General features: G+C 41.6%; 1 protein-coding gene and 1 long non-coding RNA gene across 6 annotated transcripts in view; one reads left to right on the top strand and one right to left on the bottom strand.

Annotated features, from left to right (window-relative positions):
* LOC130528390 (F-box-like/WD repeat-containing protein TBL1XR1) overlaps positions 1–25,789 on the bottom strand; it is a 64,946-nt gene that overhangs the window by 21,357 nt on the left and 17,800 nt on the right. For 3 of the 5 annotated variants that reach the window (XM_057037686.1, XM_057037687.1, XM_057037682.1), the window contains exon 1: positions 11,570–11,878. The exons of 1 other annotated variant lie outside the window; for it this stretch is intronic. The gene's annotated coding sequence lies outside the window, so the exon portion shown is untranslated. Of the gene's footprint in view, positions 1–11,569; positions 11,879–25,789 lie in introns of those variants that run through there. One more of the 5 variants, XM_057037685.1, reaches the window with a different exon arrangement.
* Positions 1–25,789, top strand: part of LOC130528391 (uncharacterized) — an 80,700-nt gene that overhangs the window by 39,609 nt on the left and 15,302 nt on the right. The gene's annotated exons all lie outside the window — the stretch shown is intronic.

Raw genomic sequence — 25,789 nt, 5'->3', positions numbered from 1 at the left:
GATGCCGCTGCCTCATAAAGCAAAAACATTAAGATTGCTCGATTGCCATTTTCAGCCGCATATTCGATGGCCTGCAGTTTAAAGTAAGCCTCGTTCATACGCGTCTCGCTTGACCGGCGCCATTTTAGGGGATCCTTGCGCGTAGGTGTGCCGCTAATCGATTGGTGGAGCATTTACCGTAGTGCACCCACCAAAGGCACACAGCAGATGAACTCAGTCCACACACAAGGCGCACCATATTATAAGGCGCACCGTCAGTTTTTGAGAAAATCTCAGTGTTTTAGGTTATAGTCATGAAAATACGGTAACTGAAGGAGGAGTGCCATTGTGTGACTTGGAGGCAAAAACATCCCATAACAGACGGACTTTGAAATCCAGTACCCTAAAAAGGTGACTCAGCCAAAAGCCAGCATGGTGGAAGAGGAGGACGACACAGACGTCCTGGTAGTCAAGAGGCAGAACACAGTGTTTGCAGGCTCAATTTTTGCCTAGACATGAAAAACTGGACCAAATACCCAAGCTAGTGGAATCAGTGAGAAAAAAGGTCAATTAGTGGAGCAAAAAGGAGAAAGTACACATTGGTGAACTGTTGCTTTCCCAGGTAGATTAGTTATGCAGCAGAGACTCGAGAGACATGACCCCAGCAGTGATCAGTTAGAGGTTACCAAAAAGCTTAACATGTGTCTCCCACATTTGGTACAAGTGTGTTCAGCTTTTTTGATAGGTCCCCTTAAAGAAAGTCGAGGCGCAGGATAATTTCCGACAACAATTTGGTAGATGAAGAGCACAGGGAATGAGCAGCCATTAGAAATAAAAATGCCCCCCACCCTACCAACTTTTAAATCACATCTTAAACCGCACTTTTATTCTTTGGCTTTTAACTCAGCATGAGAGATGGGTGGTCACTGCTCGTGTTTGTCTTTTACTCCCATTTTTATGTGCTCTTTTTTATACGTATTCCTTTTTATTTGCCTAAGTGATTTTTTAAACCCATATTGTTAACTCTTATCACGCTTTTTTCTTAAGTGTGGTCTTTTATATAAATCACTGTGCAGCACCTTGGTTAAACTTCCTGTTCTGGAATTGTGCTGTACTGTGAAAGTGGATCGGATTGGGTGAAACTAAAATGAGACTGGGTGGGCCAAGTTTATTACCGGTTGCTCTCCTCTCGTAGCAGAAGGGGGTCACGATTTTGATTGATTCTATTTGTACTTAGTTCACGTAAGGGGGATCCTTCGAGGGCAGATACACTTTGGTCCACATAAAAATTTATGGCATGCAACTAAGAATGCCGAACATTTACCACCATTTCCACTGATGGTATTGGCTCTACTCTTTTACTGGGTGAACATTTCCACCGCAAAATTAGTGCCCGTGGGGTAATGTTGGGTGCAGTTGTACTTTAAATTACACTGTAGGTCCTCAGAGGCCTAGCTCCATCCTACCTGGAGGAGCTAGTGATGCCTTATGATCCCAATAGACCACGGGTTCTGCTGCTAGAGGCCAAGACTGTCGGGGTCCACAAACATGATCACCTGATCACCAGGCTGATGGAACCCTGCTGGGTCATGACTGCCTCTCCTCTCCTCTCCCCTTCCCTTCTTCTCTCCTCTCCTCCCCTCCTGTCCTCTCAGCTCCTCTCCCCTCCCCTCCCCTCTCCTAGTTCTTCAACACAACCATTTCTAAAAAACAATTATTCTCTGAATTAAGACCCTGATAACAACAACTACCTTTAGCAATCTGCACTATATAACATAGCATACAGGCCTTGCTTTCAATCTATCCAGGCAGAATTAAGGGCGTGTCAAAATCAGAAATCACAGAAAGAGCCTCAGCTGCTACTCCATTCAAAAAGCTGTTGTTGCCCAATATAAATGTGGAAAAATAAGAATTCAGAATTTTTAACAGATTAGAAATCACATCATTAAAAAAAAACATCCACAAAAAGTGGAAGAGTTCTCGTCCTCTGGCTATTGTACAGTTTCAGAATTACACTTGTACTTTAAGTTGTGATTTGTTTTTATTTCTAGTCTGATAATCATTTCATTCCTTAATTACAATTTCTTGGCTCCTCTGCAGCCAACAGTCTTCTGGACTGAAGTTACAAATGCACCACAGGCAGGAACTCCTCAGAGCCGTGATTACAGTCGCCCAGGTAAATAGTTAAAAAAATGCCCCATCTTTCATGCATGTAGTAATGTTGGCCCTGCAGCACCAGTGCATGGCATGCAATCACGCACAGTCAAAAAGCAGCGACAGCTGCATGATGTGCTATCCTTGGACATTGCGGTGAAAGTTATTGACGTGTTCACAGCAACACTCTTCATGCTGGGTTGAAAAGCTATGTTATAAGGTAAGGCAGCAGTGCCGCTCACACTACATTTCCAGGGACACACCTGCTCAGCAGCTATACAGCACAACCCACTGCTGAGAGAGGACCATGGTCGTCTTCAATGGGACTTGATCTGACCCCTGGTTCATCGGAATACCTTAGCCTTACCTTAAAAGAGTAAATGAGTACCAGTAAATATAAAGATGTCCAGATCACATTCTCTCCTAGTCATGTGATTTTGAGCACCCGGTGATACTAAGTACTTCAGCAATGCAGTTAAAACCAAAGAAAGAACACATCGAAGTTGATCCTTAAGGGTTGTTATTTTTTAATAATTATTGAAACAAAGAACAGATCTACGAGTATCTACTGGTACTTACAGCACCACCTCCTGGTGACAGGATGTTACCTGCTTTGACGTACTAGTGCACTTGCAGTTGTAAAACTTTGTACAAAGGTCGGAACTGGTGAAAAATTCAATACTATTGAATGGGTCATCCAAAGCAATAAAGGCACCTTTTTTTGTCCATTACAGTGATCCCTCGCTATATCGCGTTTCATCTTTCACGGCTTCGCTGCTTCACGGATTTTTTTTGCGAGTCGTTCATTGCAGTTCTCAAATTTAATCGAAGGTGGCATATCCGTTTATAAAAATCTTCTTGCTCAGAAGAAAGAAAGAGCGCCAACAACTACCCATAACAATGTTCTTCTCTCGGAGAAAGACTCCTGCGCCTTCAGTAGAAACAGACGCTACAGCGGAGCGGAGTCAGGAGAGGCACACCTGGGACTGTGAAATACGCGAGTGACAATGTTTCCAACCTTGTATTACTATATTAAAATAATTGTTTTAAACAAATTTTGGGCTTTAAAACAGGTTTGGATTTTTGGTTTCATTCTATAGTTCAGTATTGCATTGTAAAATAATAAAAAAAATAAAGTTGACTACTTCACGGATTTCACTTTTCGCGTGTTTGGAACGCAACCCCCGCGATAAACGAGGGATCACTGTACCAACATATACATACCGTATTTTCACGACTATAAGGCGCACCTAAAACGCTGAGATTTTCTCAAAAATCGACGGTGCGCCTTATAATATGGTGCGCCTTGTGTGTGAACTGTGAGTTCCAAAATCTGCTGTGTGCCTTTGGTAGGTGCACCACGGTAAATGCTCCGCCCATCAATTAGCAGCACACCTACGCATAAGGATCCCCTAAAATCGCGCTGGTCAAGCAAGGCGCATATGAGGCTTACTTTAAACTACAGGCCATCGAATATGCGGCTGAAATTGGCAATCGAGCAATCTCAGTGTTTTCACTTTATGAGGAGGTGGCATCTCTCCATACGCGCAAGGACAACTGTTGCGCAGCGGCTGCCCGCGGATTACCAGGAGAGGGTGGCCACCTTCCGCACCTACTGCCGCGACAAGATAACCGCGCCCAGCCACATCCATGAGGCAGGGGCGGGCAAGTTATGCCACCATATGCGGGTGGATTGTAGACGCATGGGCTATGATACCGTCTTCATGTAAGAGCTTTCACAAAATCAACGCTAAACCGGAACCGGTCGGTGACTCTGAGTCAGATGATGACGAAGAGGAATTCGGATTGTTGGACAATGAAATAGCGCAGCTGTTTAATTCAGATACAGAAGATGAAAACTTTGATGGTTTTGTGGCGGAAGAATGAATATTTTGTTCAATAAATGTGTCGAAACTCACTGTTTTACTTCCGTTGTCATTTTTTACTGTATGTTTCAGCATGCGCCTAATAATACGGTGCGCCTTATGTATGTTTTAAATACAGAAATAGCACCCATAACTGAGACTGCGCCTTTTAATACAGTGTGCCTTATGGTCGTGAAAATACGGTACTATAGACAAGAATAATATTAACTCTTTTTATTCCCAGAGTACAATGTCTGAAAACATTAAATAATACAAAAATAATGAACAAGAGAAATAAAACTAGTCTAGGACAGAAGAAAAAAAATTTTGTCCCGCTAATTGGAGCAATGACCTCTATATTTGTAAAAGAATAGCAGAGGACCCCCATAATGACATTCTAATTTTCTCAAGTTTTCTCCAGACAGTACAGGGTTAGTGCATATGGGAACGGGGCTGTGGTGACTTCCAATTTAGTCACGAAGGCTAAAAAGTCTTTCTGGAAAGGAGATAAAGATGAGACCACTCCAAACAAGGCGCACAGGAGGGTTTGGGGCAAGTTTCCATTTTCCAATTTTCTTAACCCTAACCCTAACCAATCACATTTGAAACAACAGAAAATGCATCACTCCCATAGCTGTGCAGTCGAGGACACTACCACAACATACGCATGCATTCTCTGATTGTAAAAGACATTGTTGGTCCCACATAGAGTTTCAGTGTCTTTGAGTTGCAGCAGTGGACAAATCATATTCAGCATGTGTGCACATTTACCTTCCTACCGCACAAAATCGCCATCTTGCAAAGGTTGTAAATTGCACTCCAGAAGCACACTCACATGATCAAGATTTGATGACTTGACCTGTCCTCCTCCTCTCAGCATTCAGGTTGTCCTGACATTACAGAGCTAGAGCAACCTTGTTCAAAATCTCTACCACTGGACTCCGCTTCATCTGAGCGTGAAAAGGAAGGCACCATGCCTGCGATTTCAAGAGGTAAGTCTATGTTCAAAACAATCCCGCCAACTTCCTTATGTTTGTTAACGTTCCTGCGACTTAATGCTTACATTGAGTTAAACCGAGAGCCATGTAACGGTGTGTAGCTTTATGTTATAGATATGTGGCTAGCTAAAGATAAGGTTTAGCTTGTAAAAGGGACACAACTTAGACTGCGACTTCATATCACTAGAAAAATACATTTCTCACTCAAGTATTTGAAGAATTGGTTTATTCTTCTGTGCTCATCCATTGGATTGGCTGGTGAAAGTGCTCAGCTAATGTTAAACTGTTATGGTCGCTCCTCTGATGTGAGGAGGCCAGACGGAATGGATAAATTCACACTGGCAGAAATAGGAAAAATAACAAAGGAAAAACAAGATGAGTACCACAGGGTAACAACACTGTTGTTCGTGGTTTGCTGCCTTTGTCTAAAGTGGAGGCTCCGTGGTGGAGGTAAGTATGCTGTAAAGGATATTGTTGACCAGTTAAGCCTTTATCAGTCAGCCTTGATAATGGGTTTTGAGCAATTGCAACGCAATTGTTATTGTTCTGTGTTCTAATGACAAATAGGGAGATGATAACAGTCCTAAACTCTGCGAGTCAGAGACATGTGATAAAATACACTCATCTGCATGAGATGAAGTGGAGAAAAGAAGTTTCAAGAGCCCATTTCAACACATCAGCGATGTGAACATGACCACAGATGGGTGGAAAAGTGTGGTAAGAAATGTCCTGTAATGTAGTTTTCCTTTTGGTAGAATCTTATAGACTTATAGTTTTCACACATTAAGTTAGTAAAGTCCAAATACTGCTTCATGATCATTTGGAATCAGCCATCTTCAGTGATCCTGAGCTTTTCACCTGTGTCCAATTCTTTGTGTTTGCAATACAGGTGCACTTAAAACTTTTGAATGGCTGGCTCAGAGTCGCGCTCCACCCGGAGCAAAGGAGAGGTATATTAATAGAAGTATATTAATCTGTGTTTCATTTTGCATGAGAAAACATACTCGGAAAGAAGGGAGTGTGATTTGTTATAAACTGGGTGATACATTAGCCGAGGTGCTAACAGAATCCCAGATTAAGGCAAGCTTAATGTGGTATTTTAAGATAGAAGTGCTTCAGCGAAAAGAACTCCTTTCTGCACAGTGTGCATAATATTTTTTGTCAGTGGTGCGAAAATTCTGCCGATTGTGGAACTGACACACAGGAGACTCAGGTGACTTGAGTTGAAATGAAGTTTACGGATCAGGGGGAAGTGACACCAACACAGCAACAGCGCCATCATGCAGTGCCAGCATCAATTCTGATAAGAAATTCATACCGAGATGTTTACGAAGCAAATGGAAGGTCAATGGCTAGCAGAAGATGCTAACCTTGGACCCAAAAGAATCATCTAGCCTAGGTAGCAGAAGATGCTAACCTTGGACCCGAAAGAATCATCTAGCCTAGCTAGCAGAAGATGCTAACCTTGGACCCAACAGAATCGTCTAGCCCAGGGGTGTCAAACAAATGAAGAACTGGGAACTGGGAAAACAGAAGGTAAATGAAATGATCGTGCATCTGAGGAAATAGCAATCTGTTTTCACCCGGAGTCGAGAAGCCAGTGATGCTGCGGTGAAAGCCAGCTACCTAATTGCGAGCCAAATAGCATTAGCATCAAAGCCATATAGCGATGGAGATTTCGTCAAAAACTGCATGTTGACGGGTGCTGAAATTGTGTGTCCTGAGAAGCGACATGCTTTTGCCAATATTAGCTTGACAAGAAATACCGTGGCAGACAGGATTTCGGAACTATCGGCAGATTTGGACCACCAACTGAAACGCAAAGTGGAGTCATTTCTGGCATTTTTTGTTGCGATTGATGAGAGTACTGATATTACGGACATCGCTCAGCTGGCCATATTCATTCGTGGAGTTGACAAGACTTTGACTGTCAGCGAGGAGTTTCTCGAGCTGGTGTCTATGACCGACACCACGACAGCTGAGGACATTTTCTGCCCCGTAGTTGGAGCGCTGGACAGAATCGGGGCGGACTGGTCACGCGCCGTAAGCCTGGCTACTGATGGTGCGCCGTCAATGATCGGTAAAAAGGCAGGTGTTGTGGCAAAGTTCAGAGATAAAGTAGAAGCCACAAATGGAGGGGGTAATTTTTGGACATTTCATTGTATTTTGCATCAGGAGGCATTATGCAGCAAATCGCTAAAAATGGATCACGTCATGGAGGTGGTTGTCCGAACTGTTAATTTCATCCGAGCCAGAGGTCTCAATCATCGTCAGTTTGACAGCCTTCTCAGTGACTGGAATATTACCCATGGTGTGCCTTACCACACGGAAGTACGATGGTTAAGCAGAGGTGCTGTGCTGAAGCGCTTCTTTGATTTACGTGGCGAAATTGGTCAATTCATGGAGGAAAAAAGTAAACCTGTTAAGAATTACAGTGCCATCTGTGGCTGCAGGACCTTACGTTTATGGTTGACATCACTGAGCACTTGAATAATCTCAACAAAATGTTGCAAGGATCCAAAAAAAATCATAACAGTATTATGACAGCATACGTGCATTCAAGTTAAAGCTCAGTTTATGGGAGATGCAGATAGCAAGCGGTGACACTGCTCATTTTCCCTGTTTAAAAGATATGTGTGCAGCAAGCATTAATTTTGATGCAAAACGGTACAAAGACAAGATTTCACAGTTGTTGAGGGAGTTTGAGAAACAATTTCAGGTTTTTAGCGAACTTGAGACAGAATTTGCCGTTTTTCGCTCACCATTCACAGTCAGAGCTTCTGATTTGCCCGTTGACATGCAATTTGAAATCATTGATTTGCAGTGTGATGTAGAACTGAAGGACAAATTTCCCTCTGTGGGCTTAGACACATTTTACAAGTACCTCCTACCAGGCTATCCTACATTGGCAGCACTGGCTGCAAAAATGTTGTCCATGTTTGGGACTATCTATCTTTGTGAGCAAGTTTTCTTACTAACTAACATTAATAAAACGAAGCTGCGCTCAAAGCTCACACAAAAGCACTTAAATGAGATTCTGAAATTAGCTGCTTCTCAGGACATGATGCCTAATATTGATGCACTTGAGCAGGATAAACGATGCCAAGTTTCAGGGGCAAATACTAAGCAAGACGAGTAATTGCTGTGAAAGTTATTCACTTGTTCAAATTGCTTTCAAGATGATGAAAAAACGGTGTTTTCACAAGGCTGTGACTAAATGTTTTGCAACATTGTTACTATCACTGTGATCAGTTTTATGCATCACGCACTTAAATAAATGTTAAGACTTATTTAGTTACTAAGTAAAAGTGTTGCTAAAATTACTTTTTTAAGTCCTTAGGTTGTTCATAATGTATTTAGTAAAAGGAAGATTCATTTAATCAAGATTTTTTATAATTGATTTCTTCTTTGCACTAATTATTAGTATTAGTGACTAATACAAAGAAAAAATGGTGCTTATTGTTATTGTTCGATGTAATTTTGCAATGAGTTTACTGGCCCGGCCCGCTTGAGATCATATTAAGCTATATTCGGCCCCCAGACCAAAATGAGTTTGACACCCCTGGTCTAGCCTGTTTGTCTCTCCAGCATTGCTTTGTCTCTGGGAACAATGGAAAAAAAGATCTGGTCGCGGAGAGCTCAGAAGCTCTTTCAGGAGACTAAATGAGAGGAAACGTCAAGTCTAAAGTTCAACTTAGAACTTAGAGAGAAGTAGCAATTTTCTTCCAATCTTTGGGTCCTTTTGTACATCTAGAGGGGCGACATGCCGTTTAGCATTTTCCATCTTTATTGGTTGCTTCTGTTGCCTGTCACAAACAGTTCAACCACCTACTTGCACACATGTGTGACACTAACTCTACCTGGAAAATCTGCCCGAAATGCATTTCCGGATATAATATTCACATTTACAGACAGCATATGACATGCAACAGTACATACATATAAAGCTTTTCTGTTGGTATGTGTAATCAGCTGATCCATGCCCAAACGCAATCACCTCAGTTTGGTCTGAGTTAAGAAGAACAAAATTTGCTGTCCTCAGACTCTGTCTTTAAGACAAGATTGAAGTTTAACTGACTGTTCGGTCCCTTGTGGTTTCATGGATAAATACAGCTGAGTGTCATCGGCGTAGGTGTGAAAATTTATGGCTGCTGCTGAATAATGTTTCATAAGGGAATCATGTACATCATGAACAAGACTGATTCAAGTTCAGCACCTTATGGAACTCCATGACTGACCTACAGAAAACATGAGAAAGACTGGAATCTCTGATAAATACAGTCCAGTTTAATTCCAGTGACCTGCTCCAGGCTCATTAACAGGATGCCTGATCATCTGTATCAAAAGCAGTACTAAGGTCCAAGCTCCAAGAGCCGAGCACATAATCTTCTTGCTCTACCTAAACTGTGAAGAAAATTCTATAGAAACACTGAAAAACATCAAAACATTTAAATCTTGGGAGTAAATGAGTTTTCACACAATGACAAAACAGATGACACCACAACTATTTTAAGGAATCAATGACCTCATATGTGTAATATTAAATATTTCAGAAGGGCAATGTTGCAATAAAGTCTTTGAATACTAAAAAATATGTAGTGTACACATATCCGAATTCTATTATACATTTATGCAAGAATGTTGAAGAGCGGAAACTGTTGAAATAAGCATGGATCGACATATGACAACAATTCAGCAGCAGTGTGGTGTTAGCACTGTCAAAAATAAGATGGCCCCATGGCGCAGAGGATTTAAACCAAGGCGATTTTCAGTAGGAAGTTTGCATGATCTCCCCGCATCCATGTGGGTTCTCTCTGGGTTCCCTGGCTGCCTCCCATTGTCAAAAGACATGCATTGACATGCACTGAAGAGCAGGCAAATTTAGCAGTTAGCTGAGCTGATGTCAAACTGGTAGTAACCAGAAGCCGGACTACATCACCCCACTGCTGGTGACCTACAGAGCACCAGAGATCTTCTCCCTCTTACTTGAACAGTCTTGTTGGAGCCCTTCTACCCCTCGACTCCTCACATGATCATCATCTGGAAAAACCGTCTGTTGAGGCAAACAATCCAGACAATGCTCACAGCTTTGTTAGAGGAACGACCTCCAGAGCACTGCCAGAGCAGGAGCAACCCTCTCTACCTTCAAATGCTCTTGAAGAAACATCCCTTCTGAGCGTTCCTGCTCTCCTAACAGCACTTATCGTTCTCCCCTCTCTCCTGTTTATATCCCTCTTCACAGCTCTGGTCAGGTAGTTGGTAGTTGCACTTGTACCAGGTAATTTAGGACTGTAAACTGGTATTTTATTCACATTGGTCTCTCTCAGTGTGGCTTTCGACAAAAGCTTCTGCTAAATTACTAAAATATAATTTAAATGAATATAATTTTGACAAATGAAGAGGACACAACTTAGACTGCGACTTCATATCACTAGAAAAATACATTTCTCACTCAAGTATTTGAAGAATTGGTTTCTTCTTCTGGATCTAGTTTGAACCTCTACATTGTGCCTCAGATTGATTTCCATGTTAAAGCCTAGGCTGCAGAATACATTAAACATCATCAGTTTGGGGAATTATTTAATTCAGGTTCAGTCTGACTAAAATGTTTAAAGATGGAGAATCTATTTTAATACGCCCTTACCTGTAATAATGTGGGTTACTGATTTTAGCATTGTCATTAATGCCTGTAGGAAAAATGTAGGAACATTAAAAAGCTAATATGTAAATTTCAGCTTTTCTTGACTGCACACCCTATAGATACAGATATGACTGGTAAGCTTTGCTTGAATGTGTGTTTGAAACTTTACAAAGGCTGTTAGAAGAATTAATGCTAACCACAGTCTGGCACAGTAAAGGTTAAAGGTAACATTTTATGAACCTTCTATGGATCATTTAAATAAAGATTGGCTTGAACAGTAACTTTCAAACACTCCTGGTGCAAGCAGTGAGGACTTGGTACCATCCAGTCTGGCTTGATGGGGATCCTGGATGAATTTGAGAGCAAACTTCCATACCATCAACAAATGTTTGGAGGAAAAACTGAGAAATGGGTCATGAAATTGTAAAATAGAACACCAGTACCAAATTGGTGGAGACAAGGTTGAACTCAGTACATCTCTTTTAAAATAGCACATGAATGTAGCAAGTTAATCCCAGACAAATAATAACCGCAACTAACCGGGAAAAAAAACGCAACTTGAATTATACGCAGGATCCCTTCCACGTGACATTACAGGCTGCATCACGACTTTAGGCGCCTTTTTGTGTCATGTTGCTGAAGACACGAAACTTGTTTACATGCTGCAAAGATCAATGAAGTAGCTCATAGCTAGCAGCAGTAGCTAGGAAGCAAGGGCGCGCGAACTGTACTGCGAACACATGCGTGGTGCGCGTGCCCACTCACACGCTGACGCGTGCCCATCCCCCACTACCGACTGAAAATGTAGAAATGAATGTTTATAAGCTGCATAATAGCGTGACCGGACATCGTTGTACCGTACGCACAGGCCGTGTCCACCAGCAGGTGTCATTAATAACGGCAGTAGCCATCGAAAGAGCGCAAACACTCACCACAAGCTCAAAGCACACGGGAGGGGGGTGTCTTCTCCTCTCTGCTCCTAATATGGAATCTCCTCCTCCAACGCAACCGCTGTTTTCAAGCTGTAATTAAGCCTGGAAACGCGTTATAACGAAGCCCAGAGCCGCTCGGCTGCTGCTGGGAGTCCCCTCTGAGTGATATGTTGCGCATAAATAACGGTAAATTCCCCACAAAGTAAGCTGAGTCTGGGTTGTAGCTTTGCTTCGCTCGTAGAGAAAAGAGCCAAACGCTTCAGTAGCAGCCAACGGCTCACGCTGACCCGCCAAGCGAAAGTGAGGCCGGCCCGGGTTTCTCTGCAGGAAGCGGCGCTACAGCAACATGGCTGCCGCAGTGAGCGGGAGAATGAGTGGCGCAGTGGCTCCACGGGCTTCATTCAGCACAAAAGCAAACACTCAACCGTGAACCACTTCAGTCTGCGGAGCACTGCACATACCCTAGTTTTACCAGGAGTTCACCTGCTTGAGACTTTCTCGGTTTCAACTCGATTTTGTCCTGTGAACGACATGTTTGCACATGTTTCTTAATTCTTCATCATAGTAAAACATAAGATAATCTTTTTTTAAGTACAATTATTGAACCAAATGATACTTGCTAAATTGTTGTTGTTGTTGTTGTTATGTCCATCTCAAACTTAAAGATCATTACGAAATGCCATATTTTATATTTTGTCCTAAACGCCCACTACTTTTGCAGCAGTGAGTAATTTCGCTCCTCACAAAACCACAGCCATGAGCTTAATGCCTGGAACACCGTAGAGATGCAGCACTCGCCTACAGGGTGTTGTTTTCAGACCTACTACCTTCATTCAAGCCAAAATGTAACTTCTCTTTTGCCACTGCAAAGACAAGACTGGAATCTCATCTTCATTTCTCTATACACCGACATCATAGGACAGTAGTTAGAGCAATTTGCATCAGACAATTCACAAGAGAACAGGAGTCAAATACTTCTGATACAACTGTTCAATGTCTCCAACAAGGTTCAAATCATTCATGTAGACAACATCTGGTTAATTCATTATTCTGTGGCTATGCTGTTAGGGAGGAAGAAAGTGATCAGTTTTCTTCCCGTGTCGTTGCCTTCACAGGAATGAGACGGAAGCTTCAGTTTACTTGCTGGACGGGCAACCACACGTCTGCAGTGTGGGCTACAAGTGTAGCCCCTGGTGAGGTTTATTTTTATACTAGCACACGAAGATTACAATAAGTGTAAGATTACAATAAGTGTAAGCGTCATATGATGAAGCATAAGCGTGACAGCATAAAACAAAGCATGATATATACAAGGAACATATAAGAAAATGGGGGATGGAGTGTCACAGGATGGTCAGGTTGTCTCCTGCTATCCGGAGGCGATAGAACATCAGCTAAGCCAGAAATTTTGTTCCAAGCCACTTCTTGTGATGCTGTTTAATTTAGACCACATCCCTTCAATATTGATTCATCTAATTTTCTTTTTAGGTAATCTTGCTTATTCTTATGATATGTGAAAACCTGTTTTGATACCTTTTTTTAAACTATTTTCAGCCACTTTGGCTCTCAAGCCTACAAACACAGAAAACAAAGTATTCTTCTGTTGGCAGTATATGTTTGTTTTCTTGCATATTCACTTTTGGATTGATTTTATTAAACATATTATATGCATTGTCCTCATTATTTTCTGGATTAACTATGTAGTATAACTACTTTCTTTTGCAGACATATGAGAGCAGTTATAATTGTGAGTATCGGGCTTCTCATCATCAGTGGCATCTGAGCCTACTGAGCTGGGCTTTAGCTGAGCGGCATTAAGCCTCTTTCTTTGCTGTGATATGGGAGAGATAAAACAGAAGATAAATATTTCTTCCCAGAATATTGCTTCACTTGATCTGCTTTTAAAAACTCACTCCCATATTGACGTCTGGTCTGACCAGTATTGGCAGCATTCATGTCTTTCAGATATAAATTCAGTTGCAGTTGGTCTACTGTTTAAAATCTGGATGAAGCTGTGACTCACTGTTAATAAAGCCATCTTACCTCATATGAATAATCAGTGTAACTAAAATGCTGCACTGGACACAATGGATTTTCTAGTCAGTGACCTGGACCAAGGCAGTGACCACAATCAAGTTCTGAGACTCGGGGTCTGCACAGTGCATGCTCCATCCTCCGCAGGTTAAACACAGAGATCAAATGTCACTGGAGACATCAGACAAATGACGTCTAATAAAATGATTAGACAAAAAAGAAAATCAAAACAATTAATCTAGATGCTGTATGTGTAGAAAACCCTCAATAACTTTCCAAATGAAGCAAGGGTTTACACAGTGCAAGTAGAACACATTCAACGCATTCCATTTCCATAGCTGCCGATTTAGCACACGAGGCCTCGGCTTTACTGGCTGTGAGTTGCCTCGAGGATAATTTACTGGACGTAACATCAGACTCACCCTTTAACAGATCCATGTCAGTGGTGTTTCATATTCACATTATAGCAACGCAGCAATCTGAGGGAATTAGTAATTGACAATAGCACAGTCACAAGAAAGCATTTCTCTATAACACATCTGTCTACGGCCTTAATTATTTAGGGATGGAGACACAAAAAGAGAACATTCAGTCTCATCAGCCTGATGAGACAAAGAGAGGCGAGTCAGTTTCATATCCCCATCCATCCCAAAGCACCTTGTTACACAGTTGCTGCACGCTTGTGCAGCTCAGACAGTTAGAGTCGTGAGTCTAGGGGTTATTAGGGGAGAACACTGAGAATAAAGAGTCACGCCTCTGGTTTTGGTTCTGACTGCACATGAAGATGTCTTTCTCTGAAATTCCACACACTGATAACAGAAGAGAAATTAGCCAGAGGACATACCCTCTGTGGGCTGGGTTGTGTTTTCTTAACCCTGCAAACATTGTTATAGCCTGTTTACTGGCTTTAATGTGTCCCATAATGCATTGTGAAACATAGTGTACAATCCCTGATCAAGCCCCTAATATAGGTCATCATCCTCAGCAGTCACCATCCACTTGACCTAACTACTCATTTAGTGATTTGGCATCGGTGAGTGAGTGAGCAAGGGAGCGAGTGAATGAGTAAGGGAGTGAGTAAGTGAGGGAGTGAGCGAGTGATCTAGCAGCCAGAGACTAGACCGTAAGTCACCATAAACGCTCTTACATGTTAAATAGGTTAAAAAAAATCTGTAAGAGCCTCTTCACTGGTGTGTTCAGAACTCTTGAACTCATGTATTCCAGTTTCATAAAAGTCTCATACATACTGGTTGGTTGGTTACAAAATGCCTGACTTGAGCTGGGATAGGCTCTTGCGTCCCCTTGACCAAAATGCAGATGAGTCAGGCTCATTACACCCAGCAGTTGGTGAGTTCATCCACATGCGCAACTGATGGACTTCCTCACCAATAGATCCCAGTCAGTGAGAGTAGGAAACACTATCTGCAGGTCTATGTCCTTCTCCATCGGATCCCCACAAGGATGTGATCTGAGCCCACTACTGCTCCCGCTTTTGACACACAACTGCTGCTCTGCGTCCACCACACACACACACACACACACACACACACACAAACACATATACATCTATATACATATACACAAACACATATATAGGTTTATGTTTTACGTTGTTTTAGCTTTTTAGAATGTATGATTAATATTTATTGTATTTTCCTCCTCTATTTTTATTAGACCAAGTTCAGATGAACATTGAACTTTCATCCAAAATAGTTATAGTTCCATATAACAATAAAGTAGCTATTCTGTTCTATTCTATTCTATATGTTGACGACCATAAGACACACATCCGTACTAATGGGACTATGAATAAAATGCTTACAATGACAAATCCACTGTTGTCAGGCTGGTTCTGTTTTCACAGATTCCACTTTTTATTCATATTCCTAAACATCTGTAAAAGAAAAAGATACCTTTCCTAATCCCATAAAGGGGAAGTGACTGTTTTTGTGTTTACTCACAAGATACATGCAGTTTTAAATGAATGTGCCTACATGAACGCACAGTTACTAAGGGAGAGGTGCCCCAGTTGTGGTCGACAACTGGGGCTTGAACTCAAAACCCTCTGACTCTCAGCCCAGGCCAGATTCACTTTTAAGAATAAATCTGTGTCACAATTACCATATGACAGAGGGGAAAAAGATTGTATTCCAATTTTATGGGCTGTTGGATGTTGAAACCCAAAATAAAACCCAAATATTGGATTCCCCTTGAGCAGATCCACCATCACAATTACAGATGCTCCTCACGAGAGCTCAGGACCACAGCATCATGGGCAGTATGTTTGACTCTTCCATTGGTAAACATGCACTGTTAGCTCTATTCTATATTGAAGATATGGAACAATGAGACCAGCTTATGAGGCACAAATACATTTCAATTTGCCCTGAGTTTCCCCGGATAACTCCTTTTACTCAGTGGCCAGTCGGAGCCCATTTCTTGATCACTGCTGCATTTGGTTTTATCCTGTCTTCAATCACAGTGCCTTCTTCTGCCCCATCACATGGATTTCTACATCTAGAACCAGAGTGGGGGCAAAGGAGTGGGGGTGGGGGTCTTATTGTAAACTGTAAGATGTGTGCAGCAACTGGGACAGATTATGTCTGCGGAAACAAGATCTGCAGGATCCCACCCATCCCCCACCACACACACTGACACTCTCTCTCTCACACACACACACATACACACACACACACACACATACACACGCACGCACACACAGCTCTTTTATGCCTGCCTGGTCACCCCTATGCAATAGACAGATTCCTCCCCTCCCCCAGCCTGCTCAGTCATTCAGAGCTGAGTGTCAATAACAAGCTGACATCATCATTGGTTTGTAGCAAACACACTCTTTTTCTATGAGACTGAGGACAGCATCTTCGAGACCACTAATGGAAGGTCAGAGAGCAGAAAGCTTGGCCCTTTCAGACGCAGATTAAGGGTAGCTGTGTGGGGGAGGGAAAGGATTGAGGTTGGCTGGCTCAGTAGCATCAGGATGGATGGTGCATGTGCACACTGCTACTGTAAATAGAAGAGCAATGCTTGAAGAAGCACAGATGCAAGCTTTTTGTTTAGGAGTAAGCTAAAATGAGTGCCAGCCAAGAGATGAGTGAGCAGTTGAAGGAACTTAAATTTCTTTTATTGATGAAAGAAATGGACTGCTTCAGAACAAAGAGCCATATCTGCACCATTTGTGTTGATCTATCACAACCAATAAAATGGCATCATACTTCTGGCAGCTTGATTTCAGACAGAATTCCACTGATTAAAAGAGAAAGTCAAAAACAGAGTCAATATAATGTGCCAGTTCAGTGTGATGCCTTCCCAAGCAGCAACAACATCATGGGAAGTATTCAGACACATCAGCGTCAGAAGAGCCAGACGTTTGTGTTTTCTCTATAGTTTCAGTGGTTTTTCTTTCTGCTTCTGGTCGTTTTTAACTAGATTCTTGGGTTTCTCATACCAGTAAGATACACACTTTATTTAATTCAATGGCAAATGAAAACATATTGAGAAACTATTTTTTTTTATAGGCTTTTAATACATCATCTTAGAGAGTTGCTTCTGGATTTTTCAAAATAAAATCCTTCATAGTGGGGATTTCTGTGGTTTACTGTGTATTTTGCCATCAATAAGAAACAAAGTTCTACATACATAGTAAACATACCAGACATTTCAAAATATTCTGTGTAACTGGCACACAACAGCAGGAAAACTGTGAAACCAACACACACACACACACACACACACACACACACACACACACACACACACACACATACAAAACACTAAAATAAATATTATTGGTGGAAAGATGTTTTTAGGAACATGTCATCTACAGGGCCGTGGGAAGAGATTGTTTATCAATTACTCATTTTTGACTTGTAAATGAGAAAATGAGGCCTAACATTTGGTTGTGGGTGACCCCAGAACAAATTGGGATTTTACCTACTCAGGAGGGAGATATCTTACTTGGGACAACTCGACTGCTATGGGGTTGCTCTGGACCTGCCGAAAGGCTCCTTTTTCAGTAGCTACTTAGCAAAACTTTTATTATAGCTCTGGTAATGCTCGGGCCAGGGGATTGCCATCACTGATGTCAGTGTATTAAAATAAACTGCAAAAAGCAGTTTGGTAGATTGCTTCAGTAGATGGCTTTGATGTTTGATCAAAGGTCAAAGTAGCTCAGGGATCCAAAACATCATCAAAATGTAATCATGTCTTCCTTCCATTGTAAACACATGCAGTGGGGTGGAAAAAAGACTTTCTAGCAGGTCAGATTGCCAGTGGAGGCTGTAGTGAGGCTGACAACAAAGCCCTGCAGAGTTGTGATTGGAGCAACACTCTCCTCAGTACAGGAGATGATCCTGATGTGTTGCATGAATATGCCTCTGATTACTGGCAGAAATTCTTTCCACCCTCTATATGTCCTCCAGCTGGACAGCTTCCTGCAAATCTGTGGGGTTCCTAACCTGCCTTGTATCTCTTATTTATTCACTGAAGTTATGATGATATATTATCAATAAATGCATTATATAGGTAATGACATGATTATATTGTGCCCCGGGTCAACTGGAGATGGAGGCTGCAAAGGTAGGTACAGCGATGTCCTGACTTCTCCCGTAAAGCTGGAAGCACCAGCATTTCCTAACCTTGGCCACTTTTACAGATGTTTCATCCACAACTATAGAGCCTTTGTGCCACTCACAGCCCTGACATCATCCAAGACCCATTGTAGTGTCTGTTACAATGTAAATGGTCTCTAAGCCTTTCCAGAATCCCAGGGCCTGACCCCCAACAAGCAACAGTGACAGGACAAACTCACATTTAACAGGAAGAAACCTTAAGCAGGACCAGACTCGTGTAAGATGGGGACCCTACTGTTGATGGCTGGCTGGGTAGACTGGTTGTTTCTTATGTTTGTGTACCCCGGCAGCCTTGGTCTCTAGCAGCATAATTAAGATTTTAACCTAATAATTAGACAATCGTCTAAATATGATAATTATGTCTAGGATAATAACTGGAACTACAGAATTACTGACTATCAGCTTTTTTAAAGAGGAACCAGCATTCTGAGAATGGAGTCTATTGGGATTATAAGGTGTCAGTAGCTCCTCCAGGAAGGATGGAGCTAGGCCTCCGAGGACCTGGTAAGTCAGAAGAAGAATTTTAAAAACTCTTCTAGATTTAATTGGCAGCCAATGAAGAGATGCCAGTCCAGGAGTCATGTGATCTCAGTACCATGGCATCCAAGTACAGATCACTGACATACTTTAGGATCAACATCATATCACCATATGTTTTATTGTGAGCAATGAAAACCCCAAAAAAACTCTTAAAATTGTTCTGATAAAAAAGCACACTCAACCATCGGTAAGAACAATAGATTAAAGAGGAAAACAACTGACAACTTTGAGCATTTAGTTAGTCTGCTATCATATACCTTCGACCATCATTTACCACCTTGAGCCCTGTGAAGTGATTGTGAATCGAATATTAAATATCTAAAATTAAAAATATGATGTTCTACACTAGTTTCCATGCAACTTTAACCATTCAAAAGATTACTGGTAAAACTTCCACCACCTGGCACACGTCACAATTAATATTGATGTTTTCAGTCATACAGCACAATTACCCGAGCCCAGAAGGGGCAATGTTTAAGGTGGCCTTGCCAAGGTGTGACATTAGAATCAGTCTGTTTCTGTGTCTTTAGCAGTTGTGAAAAACAACCATAGATCCTCATCAACACTCCATGCTTGTCAGTATTTCTAGTACTGCTCATCAGTCTGGGTCGCTCTGTACATTCCTAAACTCTGGGATGTGGGGCGGGAAGAACGAAGATGGTCCAGTGAAAAAGTGGGGGCAGCTCCACTGCAAACATCTGTAACCCTAACCTGGGGTTGGAGACTCAATCCGGGAGGTGCTTTGAAAATGTCGATGACAGACTCAACTCCACTCATTTTCATTCTTACAGCATCTGTCCCAGACTCTTTCCAGAATTCCAGGGCCTGACCCCCGACAACTCCTCTTTAAAAGGAAGAAACCTCGAGCAGAAACAGGCTCATGTAGGAAGGGAGGGGGGGGACCCTCCTGCTGGTGGCCCGACTGGTTGCGAGTTGTTTCTACTGTTGGATCGCAGTACCTCTCGTGTGTCACTGCCAATCCGCGTGTTCTTTAAATGAAGACTTCAAGTAAACAAATGTCAATTTCAAAATGTATTTAGCAAACAGATGTATTTAGCAAACAGATGTATTTAGCAAACAGATGTATTTAGCAAACAGAATCAATTCAAGATACAAATATTACAGAGCTCTGGGCCAGTTCATAACCCTAGCAACAACAAAGTCAATTGTCAGGGCATGAAGTCTGACGACCTAACTATCCCTTGACCCAGTCTTATATAGAAAGATATATGTAAATTATTGATGCTAATTCAGTCCAATCCAGTCCTTCTTCTTGGATGACCCCATCTTCTTCTTCCAGCCTCCTTTGGTGTTGGTGTGGTCCTTCTTGTCCATTATCTTCTCCAGATGGCCAGGTCCGAAGTCATATTCCTGCCAAGGAACTTATCAACACCAGTAAACTACGTTGTCATGTTTTACGATGGGGATCTACCCTTTCCTGTCTGGCTGGCTCCAACTGTCTGACCAGTCTTCAGGTCAGGGAAGGGTCAACTGACTTGCTTATGTGTATTCCTACTAAAGAGTATATAGTATTCCTAACTTCTAAACTAACTGTAACATAAAAAAAACATATAGTATAACACATGCTAATAGGATAAAAGATGCTAACAAGATAAAATAATTCTCTTCACTACCCAACCAACCGTTTTTTTAGTTGTGTGCTTCAGGAAAATATATGGAAAATAACAACGGAATGGTTTGTGTAGATCTAATGGTTTTATTGCTTTGCATTGATTGTCCAGTAATGAACCTACGGTATTGTTGCGCTGTCGTCATATAAAAAATAAACAATCATGATATAAAACCAATAAACGTCCTTATTAATCAAAAAAATTGCTGCCATATTAGAATGTGTGTGAATTTTCAGTCATGTGTGTGTATTTTCAGTCACGTGTGTAATTCCTGTAATGTGTGTATTTCCTGTGAAGCCTTGACCTTGTCACTGTGAAGGTACTGGATTTGTCCTCTGACTGTGGTCAAGGATTTATTGTGTGATGAGTTCTGAGGTTTGTGTTCAGACTCTGACAATAAAGGAGACAATAGTTCTAAAGCAATGTTCATCAGAGATGAGGAACACGTTGAGAGGGTTGACCACCTTGGTCTGGAAGCCCCTGCCCATATCAAAACAGGTATCATGGTGTCATGGAACACCAACACTGCCGTATCGTGTCAAGTTGAATGTGTAGAGCCGATACTGTGTCGTGGAAAAGCACCTAATCAGGCTAATCTGATCTGTTGAACTGTATTACAAAACATGTCTCTCTCTCCCTCTCTCTATCTCTCCCTCCCTATCTCTCTCCTTCTCTATCCCTCTCTCTCTCTCACTCACTCTCTCTCTTTTCCTGTTTGTGCACGTGTGTGTCTCTGTCTCAGCAGGCTGGCTCTCAGTAAATGTAGGTGAAAGGGCATTGCCAGAGCCAGTCACTGCAGAGTGGAGCAAAAATAAGCTCTAATCTCCCCTCCCCCCCGGGAAGGAAGTTTCAGGAGGCTGATCAATTTAAAAAAAAAAAAAAAAAGGAGAGTGCAGCACAGCAGAAAGATGGCAAGATGAAATGTGGTTAAGTTTTTGACAGTAGATAAAGTGTCCTCCACATCTTGATATTCTGAAGCAGTGAATGTTCTTAGTGTTGGATAACGATGGCTTCTGGTTCTGGCTCAGTATTGGCATTTTCTGCACAGGGTTTATGACCTATGCTGCAGCAAGCCAACAGGGGGCGATAGAGTTACAGCCGCTTCTATGGGGCTAGTATCAGGTTGGCTAGCATAGTAATTAACTAATCATCAAACATATTTATTATTAAAGGATTGGATCTACATATATTAGATCACATCCTCCAGGTTGTGGGACCCTTAGGTTGTCTGTGACAACTCACACACATCATATTTATTTCAACAAAACCTCATGTCTTCAAAAATAAAAATAGTGAAGAATTTACTGACTAAAATTACAAGAAAGGTTTGATATTTTTTGCTGAGTGAAAGGTCACAAATGTCAGTTTCTGCCGTCTGGAAGAAAAGCAGCTTCTGTCCCTCTCCAGTGAACATGGCACAGAAGTGACTCCACCTCACCCCCAAGAGAAAGAGAATAAGGACAACAAAACGCCAACAAATGGAACAAAACACACAGGCCATGACACTTTAACCCTACATATTTTTCTGAGATGTCCTTGTTAATTCAGAAATCCAAGTCCACCACCTGTCTTTTAGATCCCATCCCAACACACCTGTTGAAGGATGTTTCACCAATGGTCGGCAGTTCTATCTTAGACCAGATCAATTGTTTTATAGTGACGGGTTATGTACCCCGGTCCTACAAGGTGGCAGTGATTAAGTCGTTGCTTAAAAAAACATCACTGGATCCTGATGTGTTAGCAAATTATAGGCCAATATCCAATCTTCCTCTAAAATTTTTGAGAAGGTGGTGGTGACTCAGTTAGTGGAGCACCTGCTCAAACAGCCTTTTTGAGATGTTTCAGTCAGGCTTTAGAGCTCACCACAGCACAGAACAGCACTTATTAAAGTTACTAATGATCTTCTTAGAGCTTCAGATCATGGACTGGTTTCTAAGGTGGTTCTGCTGGACCTCAGTGTTGCTTTTGATACAGTTGATCACAGCATCCTGTTACAGAGACTGGAACATGTGATTGGGATTAAAGGGACAGCACTAGACTGGTTTAGAACAGATTTATCTGATAGATACCAGTTTACTCATGTCCATGGTATTCCCTCTTCATACAGTGTGGTTAGCCATGGAGTTCCACAAGGTTCTGTACTTGGACCAATCCTTTTCACCTTGTATATGCTCCCCTTAGGAACCATTATTGGGCAGCATGGGATAAATTTTCATTGTTATGCTGATGACACTAAACTATATCTATCCATGAAACCAGAGGAGACAGAGCAGTTAGTGAAGCTTCAGACATGTCTTAAAGGCATAAAGTCTTGGATGTCCTCAAATTTCCTTCTCCTTAATTAAGGCAAAAAAAGGTCACAGTGTTTGGTCCTGAACCTATCAGGGATAGATTAGATCAAATGATCTCTCTAGATTCTAGAGTCTAAAATCTAGAGTGATCATCTAGAGTCTAGATGGTATCTCCGCAGCCTCTAGTCTCTCTGTGAGGAATCTTGGAGTAACTTTTGACCCAAATCTTTCCTTTAACTCAAACATTAAAATAGTCTCCTTAAGGGCCTTTATTCACTTGAAAAACATTGCAAAGATCTGGAAACTACTGATGTGGAATGATGATGAAAAGTTAGTCCATGCTTTTTTTACTTCCAGGCTGGACTATTGTACCGGTAATATATTAATATCAGAATGTCCAAACAATTCCTTGAGTAGCCTCCAGCTGATCCACAATGCTGCAGTTAAAGTTTTGGCAGGTATTGACAACAGAGAAGAAAAGGATGAAGATTTGAGATGTGTGGCTTTTCACAATCACAGTCATTTCTGTTACAGTGGTCATGATAGACATGAAAGGCACACCTGTACAGGTCGCTGCTCCATGTGCACCAGCCCCGAATGCACAAGATTTGAGAAAAAAAACTGGTCTTTTGCTTCATCAGGTACAGTTCCAGAGGGTTTTACAGCTATTTAATCTTCAAAGGTATGGTGAAGATGGGTGAGTTTCACCCTTTATCTTCATGAAGAGAAGTAAAGTTCTCTGTGTTGAAGAGCCTGATACCCTGATTATCATAGGGATTACGCAAGACTTGCATGTGGATGTGGTGCCCTTGTCAACTATGACAGAATGAAAAAGCTGCTTGGTGAATACCTGGAGGGTTAGGGGGGAGGGGTAATCGAAACACCGCATCAGAGCATTATTGGTGACGATTTTCACTTAAAAACTCTTCATTTCAGAAAAAGTTTAGACTGGTATATAACAAGAGTTGACTCTTTCCTGATGGAACGACTCTGCCTTTTAGTTATTAAAATCGAAAATGCAGAAAGACTTTGACCCCAGATTCAAACTGCCATTTTTATGCCTGATTGTAGGACCCAGTGGTTATGGAAAAACTTTGTTTTGTCTAATCTTCGTAACTGCTTTATCCCTTTTGGGGTCATGGGGAGGGTACAAAATGGCCAAACATTGGAGGGCCCTATATGAGAATTTATGGGTTTTGAACATTGCTAAAGGGTACTGCAGCAGTGTTGCTTCCCCTACTACCAGAACACCTTCCATGTTGTTTTCTGACCTGGGGCTTGAACCAAGAGCCCTCTACTTCTCAGCCTGACTCAACAGGCTGCGCTATTAGCACCCTGTTTTTTCTAAAGTATGTTTTGGAGTAAGGTGAACATGTTTTGGATTCTGTACCAGACAACAAAGTTTGCATTTATACTTCATATCAAGCCATGTTTGATGACCTGTTGAAGGTGAATAAAAGAATTCATTTCCTCGAAGAACTCTCTGATTCTTTTGAAGTTGAAACTCTGTTTTTGCCAGAACAATTTCATTTGATTATCCTTGATGATGTTATTTTTCAAGCTTCCAACCATCCTAAAGTGGTCAAAATCTTTACACAGTACAGACGTCATAAAAACATGAGGGTCATAATGCTGAGACAGAACCTATTTCAGCAGGGGAAATACAGCAACACCATCCGTTTAAACATCAATTATATGATCCTGTTTAAAAACCCATGAGACAAATTACAAATGAACACAGCTCAGCAAATGTTCCTTAAAAAGGCTTTGTTTCTGGAAAATTTTGAAGACCCCACAGCAGACCTCCAAGGGTATTTAATTGCTGGTTTGACATCTTCATGTCCAGAAACATATAGTCTGAGGTTGGGAGTGCTTCAACATCAGTGGTCCATGGTTTACCTTCCTAAAACTTCATAGAAAGGATGTTGACTTGAATCAAAAGAACCACCCCATTGATCAAAGCTCTCTGTATTGCGCTACCCCACAGAAACAATGAGACTGACTCATTGGTCCTCCGACTTTATCCAGGCTCTGTTTGAGCTCACTTTGAATGTTTTGAAGGGGAATGTCGAAGATTCAAAAGAAAATCAGGCTGTTGGGCAATAAAAGAACGGGTCTGAAGCACCAGATGTTGCTGGGGCCTCGGGTGGGTTTCTATTACCTCTTCTCACCACTCTTTTACCCACGTAATGGGTCTTTTGGATTGTATCATTCAAAGAAGGTGATGATGAAATAGGCGCAAAAAATGTTTCTTCTCTCCCCACAACCATTAAACTGCTCACAGCAGACCACATGGCATTTGGCTGATAATAACTTAAACGTTAAAATAAGGGCAATATTGAACGAGTCAGGTTTGAAACCCTAAAAGCATGATGCCCTGTTGCAGAGATATCTCAACCTGTTAAAACAATGTCAAAAGGAGGAGAAAAGTGTAACAGTGACGTTACAGACCCCCCTCTAAGGAAGTTATGGTGGAGAATGGTGCTGGGAGGGGTGCTGAGAGGGCGAGTGAAAAGGGGGTTCATCAAGAAAAAGATATCAGAGGAGAGAAGGTCCTCTAGAGGGGAATTTATTCACCATGGAGTTCAGTTTAAAGTTTCATATATGATTGATTTCTTGAAACACCTGATGCAGTGGTCTAGAAAATCACAAGCACAAGTTTTTTATATACTCTGACAGTGTTAAATATTACTGCATCCACCATCCTCAACCCCAAGGCTAGAGAGCAACACGAGCATCTGAAACAGGGTGATAGAGCTCTTTCTCTTGACAGCCCCTCAAGGTGGAGCCATCCGCTAGAAGAAGAGACGACAAGAGAGAAGGAAAAATACTCTATCCCCACCCTGGATTCCACCTTCCTGAAAGAAAACACAATAACACAAATTCGTAAGAAATTGTTTCATTCGTACCAGTGTGGACAGCATTTTATTTTAACCCTAATTCATAAAGGTTTCTAAAGACACCATGATGTCAGACTTTTGTGTTATCATGACAAGTCCATCACTGTATCTTTTCAGCAGTGTGATTGCTTCCTGGTTCCTTTTTAGCACATTTTTACCGTACAATGACAAAACATCT

This window comes from Takifugu flavidus, chromosome 7 (genome assembly GCF_003711565.1).
Source record: "Takifugu flavidus isolate HTHZ2018 chromosome 7, ASM371156v2, whole genome shotgun sequence".
Lineage (NCBI taxonomy): Eukaryota > Metazoa > Chordata > Actinopteri > Tetraodontiformes > Tetraodontidae > Takifugu > Takifugu flavidus.
The sequence above is the reverse complement of the archived record's forward strand: the minus strand, read 5'-3'. Positions and strand labels throughout refer to the sequence as shown.